The following is a 5,212-nucleotide window of genomic DNA, read 5'->3' as shown; positions in this document are numbered from 1 at the left end:
CTATCAAGGTAATGTACTTGATCTTTGGGAACCCAATATTGACCAAGTCCAACTTGATTGACCAAGTTGGACTTGGGTATCCATGCTTGGACCACTTTTCTATTTGTTCTGTGTATAAGTGATAAATATGATCTATACTTCTTTTTAGGTTTGAATCCAATTCCGGATCAGTTGTATACGACCTTTTGTTTTCCAAGAATCAAGTCAAGATTCTTCAAACCCAGAGTGAACCGTTCCAACGTGGTCTTCAAATCCTTGACTTGAATTTTCAGACTGGAATTCTCTTCCTCAAGCTTTTGGACTTGAGTCGAGGTTCCAGTCTGAAAGGGTTCAGACAAGGATTTGGGGTTGGTCACTTCTTTAAGGGTTGTCACCTCTTTCAGAAGTGACTTGATCCGAATATTAGATCTTGCTAATTTACGTAACAAATAATTAACTAAATTATTTAAACGTGGAATACTTATAGTGGAGTCAGGCCCTTCGGAACCGGATACGGATCCGTGGCTTCTTTCCGATTCAGCTTTTGATTCGCTCTCGCTCTCAGAAGTATTGATCTGGTCCTGGGCCATCAGTGCAAGGAGACTTGTCTGATCGAGTTCGTCGTCATCGTCTTCTAAGGAAGATTCTTCGAATGTCGCCTTCAAGACCTTTTTCTTTCTTTGTTTCTTTACCTCCCTTTGGTTGGGGCAGTTGGCCTTGATGTGTCCCTTCTGGTTGTAGCCATAGCACGTCACTTCAAATTTTACCTTCGAGCTTGATTGGGCTTCCTTGGACTGGACTACCTTCTTGAGCTCCCTTTTGTTGAACCCCTTCTTCTTCTTGTAGAGCTTCTTTACAAGGTTGACGAGCTCAGCCGTTAGCTCGTTATCTTCATCGTCTGAGTCAGGTTCTTCATCCGATTCTGGTTCGATTCTACACCTTGGTCTTGGTTCACGTGTTCTGCTTGTACCTGCAAACCAAAGTAATGCCCTTCTCGGTTGGCCGTGCATTAGTCTGCTCATGTAATTCAAACTCAGAGAACAATTCATCTAATTCTAAAGAAGATAAGTCCTTGGAGACTTTGTAGGCATCTACCATTGATGCCCACAATGTACTCCTTGGAAACGCGTTGAGAGCGTACATTATTATATCCCTGTTCTCAACCCTTTGCCCGATCGCATGGAGGGAGTTGAGGATGTCTTGAATACGTGCGTGGAGTTGACTTGCTGTCTCTCCTTCCTGCATCTTTAGATTATATAATTTATTAAATAACAGATCTCTTTTGCTTACCTTGGTGTCGGAGGTGCTCTCGTGCAGTTCGATCAACTTCTCCCATAGCTCTTTTGCGGTTGAAAACGAATCAACTCTGTTGAGCTCCTCCTTGGTCAGTCCACATTGGAGAGTGCAGGTCACTCTGGCATTGGCTTCCACCTTCTTGATTAGAGATGGTTCCCAGTTCTCGCAGGGTGTAGGTTTGCCGTCTTCGTCGGTTGGCAGTTGAAACCCAGTCTTGACGATCATCCACATTTCGAACTGAATTTTTAGAAAATTCTCCATTCATCCTTTCTAGTATCCGAAATCTGTAGGACCGTTAGATTCGATAGAGGGGGGGTGAATATCGATTAGAAATTTTAGAGTATAAACGCAGCGGAAAAGTAAAATAGACACAAATGTTTTTTACTTCGTTCGGAGCCTGTGACGACTCCTACTCGAAGGCCCGTGGTCCTTAACCACTTTCGTTGGGCAATCACTAACAAGTCGAAATATGATTACAGAATGAATACAGGAAATGCTAGTGAAAATAAAGCAATACCGACAAGAAAATTAAATAAAAACCGAAGGAGCACTTTGTCAGAGCGTTGTTGGCGTCGCACTGAACGTCGAGCAGCAAGACCAGCAGTAGAAGAGTTCTCAAATTAATTATTGATTCTGAAGCTCCTGCCTGGGGCTTCTTTTATATGCCGCCCGCGCTGGATTCCTTCGGGTGCCCGAATGTGACGTAGTCAAACCGAGATGTCACACGCCTGTAGTCCCCGTCCAAGAAATTTCGACAGATCTCCCCGACGGACAATACGGCTCAAGATATATATCTCTATACCCTACCACACACTACGGAATAATACAATACAATTAAGAAACAACCCACGCAGTTTATATCAACATTCCTACACATATATAATATATGATCAATCCACGCATTTAATAAGGAAAGACGATATAGAACCTCAAGATATATGAAATTCTACCCCACTACAACGAAGAAAACAAATCCACTAAGTAAGGAAAATACCGCAGCGGAAAACAAAGGTAGCAAACCCGAATGTTCAATATAAAGTCCACAATACAAACCCACAATACAAGTATATAAGATGCAAAAGCAAAATATAATCCGACAAAGAAAATCCTCATAATAATGGGGCTAGCGATGGAATATCTCCCGACCTCAACCTAAAAAATAGTAATAACGGGTGAGTTCAAAGAACTCAACAGTAATCCAATAGATATGTACAACAATATATAACTACCAGTAATATCCTAAGGTACAGTCTCCTAAACCATAGGACCTACAGTACAGTCTCCTAACAATATAACAGGTATGTATAGCTGAATAAACTGTAATGAGTAACCAGAAGCATGTAATACAGTTTACAGGAAGAATAATAAGAAATGCATAACTGAAATAAATCAGATTCACCGCGAGGCTTGGGCAGAACGATCGGACATACAGATAAAGATAGTCGAACAAATACGCATGTATCCTATATGCAATCATGCAATCACCCAAGTGCATCATCCAATACGCAACAATCACAATAAATGCAATCTGTGCGATGCAATATGACATGGTCACCCCGACGCCAGTCAGATCTCACACACAATGGTGAGACCGCGTGGGTAGGGCTGTATCACTGTACCTCAAGAGTGATCGAGTGGACGGGATGCTTGAGTACACCTATCCTCCTACCTCAAACATAGTGAGGGAGCGAATGCCTCAACTCCCAGACGCTACGACGGGAGGGATCCCTACCGAACCTCACAGATCGCTACCCACGAGCACCCCGGTGCACCACCGAGCAACCCGCCATACACACCCTAAGTGCCGTGCCACTACCCACGCAGAGACACGCTGTGCGTGCCCTCATGTAGCCTACCGACGAGCTCAACAATAACGGAGTCGCCCATCGCCCAAATCATGCGGTATGGTGCATGCGGCTACAGAATGTCATACCTGAACATATCCTCCTCCATATGCGTAGGTGCCAAAAAGGTAAACACATATATATAACAGAGATATAAACAACATGAATCCAACAATATATAACAAGTATCTCCAGCAACTAATCATGGGTAGATAAGCACTATAAGTAACCATAACCACGAACACATATACATATGGCAAGAGATAAAAGTAAACCAGACTAATGTAAAGCAACTAACAGTAGAAGCATGTGATAGGTATCAACTAAGCTAAGACCAGGGAAGAGATAAATCTACCATCTACCACTAGTAATTATATATAAACTATACATATCATAAGATAGTATCAAAAGATAAGTCAAAGGGTACCCACCTCAAATAGCAGGCGGTATCACGCCAAATCCAACGTCGAAACGCCTGTCTCGAATCAGAGTCCTGTGTCAAACAATATAGATATTTTATTTAGCTAAATCCAAACGAATGGCTAAATAAAATCTCTAAACTAAATTAGGGCAAAACCCTAATCAAGTCAATCGCATCCTACCTAAATAAAATCTAACGGTCAATTAGGGTTAGTTACCTAATCCCTAATCACCAGTTAGATTAGAAACATAAACTTAAATTAAATCTAATAATTGACTAGGGTTAATTGTCTTAACCCTAATCATTCCATTAGACTAATTTAAGTAATTAAATCTAATCACACTAATCATGTAATCAAATTATCCCTAATGCAATACATAAACCTAAAATAACTGTTCTACAGCAAGATCAAGAACCCTACATACAATTAACAACTAGTATAATTCATCTACATCATGCATAACCATCCAGAAATCAAATCACACCATGATCTACAACTAAGATTGAAAATCCAATACCTTACCTAAATTCCTAGCACTGTTCTGTTGATCCACACAAAGAAATGGTGCTGCTAGGAAAAGTAGCTGCTGTTGGAGAGTTGCTGGAACTAGAAACGCTGCTGTATACCACCTCAATGACCACAATTCCAGCATCACAGTAACACAACCTCGCTGCTAAAATCCTTCTAACATCTTAGGTGATCAAGAAATCAACACCATAGAAATGGAACATAACCTCACCTTGCTGCTATCAATCGGATCAAGCAAGGATCTAGCAGGAAGACTACTGATCAAGCACAACCATCCTTTTAGCCTCTGCCCGGCAGCTCAAGAACACCTCCCTGATACCAACATCTCTAAATCTGTGACCTAATTCAACCGAAAAGAAGATGAGGATCAGTAACAGAGAAGAAGACCTAAGCTTACCTCAATCGGTTGTCTCCATAAGGTATCACCCAATCCGATCCACCTTGAGGAGCTACGGATCGTTTTGTGAACAACTCAAGAAGGAGGAAAACGAAGGGTCAATCGATCGGAGACAATGCCAACCAAGCCTTCCACCATGCCCTAGCCACCGAGCCGTCATCATTTATGCACAAGAACCGGCCAGTGAAGCAATCGCTCCACCAGAAAGCTTGGACAGCGTCACCAATGTCAAGAATCCGGCGATGGTACTCAGGCGGCGTAAGAGGACGAGATCGTCGGAAACAACCCTCTGTCGGCGCTGGGGTGTCGAATCGTTTGCGTGAGAGAACAGAGAGATCGGAGCGAGAGAGAGAAAGGGCTTCGGCTAGATCGGAAGGGGCCTTGGCCAACGGTTGGACAACCGGCACAGGCGGCTGTGATCGGTGACGAGCGGAGGCGATCGGGAAGAAGATAGGAAGAAGAGAGGGGAGATCGGGGATTTGCGTCGGCAGAGAGGGCAAAGGTCGGTCGGGGTCGGATCGGCGTTTGGGGAGAAAAGAAATAAGAAAAGGGGATTTATATAATTAAACATTTCCTCTCTTAAATAGGTCTCCCAAATAAGCTTTATCCGAACCCGTCAAATCGACCCCTCAAAACTTGTTGTACGAACTCCGATAAATTCCCAGAAAATTTCTAAAAATTCCGGAAAAATATTATAAGGCTATTTATGAAATAACCCTATTTATTTAAATTTTCCGAGATCTCAC

The 5,212-nt window shown here is 42.5% G+C and overlaps 1 long non-coding RNA gene across 1 annotated transcript; it reads right to left on the bottom strand.

Annotated features, from left to right (window-relative positions):
* Window positions 1-3,591: 3,591 nt before the first annotated feature.
* Window positions 3,592-5,212, bottom strand: LOC122040040. The gene is made up of 3 exons (XR_006128485.1): window positions 4,467-5,212; window positions 4,064-4,381; window positions 3,592-3,612 (listed from the first exon to the last, which is right to left on the bottom strand). It is a non-coding gene; the product is annotated as an uncharacterized LOC122040040 (long non-coding RNA).

The sequence above is a fragment of the Zingiber officinale genome, chromosome 2A, assembly GCF_018446385.1.
Source record: "Zingiber officinale cultivar Zhangliang chromosome 2A, Zo_v1.1, whole genome shotgun sequence".
In the NCBI taxonomy this organism is placed as follows: Eukaryota; Viridiplantae; Streptophyta; class Magnoliopsida; order Zingiberales; family Zingiberaceae; genus Zingiber; species Zingiber officinale.
Note: the sequence above shows the minus strand (reverse complement) of the source record. Positions and strands in the feature narration are given on the sequence as shown.